This window comes from Orycteropus afer, unplaced genomic scaffold (genome assembly GCF_000298275.1).
Source record: "Orycteropus afer afer isolate SDZICR_OR568_19922 unplaced genomic scaffold, OryAfe1.0 scaffold00188, whole genome shotgun sequence".
NCBI classification, from domain to species: domain Eukaryota; kingdom Metazoa; phylum Chordata; class Mammalia; order Tubulidentata; family Orycteropodidae; genus Orycteropus; species Orycteropus afer.
The window spans coordinates 4,090,442-4,091,008 of NW_006921775.1; positions in this window are offsets into that span (position 1 = coordinate 4,090,442).

The following is a 567-nucleotide window of genomic DNA, read 5'->3' on the forward strand; positions in this document are numbered from 1 at the left end:
CCTTCCTTCCGAGGAGTGGCTAGTGGGTTTGAACCGCCAGCCATCTGGTTAGCAGGCAAGTGTCTTAGCCACTATGCTACCAGAGCTCCCATTAGAGGTAACCAAAACAGTGTCCTTTAGGATTCTGTGAGTTCCTGGGAAGGACGCATCTGTTTTTAGTTACTGCTGCCTCTCCTTCCTGTTTCATATTGAGTATACCCTGGGGTTAACTACTAACCTTGTCTTGATTTCCAGAAGGAACCTACTGCCACTGAGTCAATTCTGACTCAGATGCTTTAGGACAGAGTAGAACTGCCCCATAGGGTTTCCAAGGCTATAAATCTTTACAGAAGCAGACTGCGTCATCTTTCTCTTGTGGAGTGGCTCATCAGTTTGAACTACCAACCTTTTGGTTAGCAGCTGAATGCTTTAACTACTACACCACCAGAGCTCCTTTTCCAGGGGGTCTAAAACCAAAACCAAACTCACTGCCATCAAGTAGATTCTGACTCATTAAGTTTCCAAAGCTATAAAGCTTTCTGGAAGAAGAATGCCTCATCTTTGTTCCACAGAGTGGCTGGTGGGTTC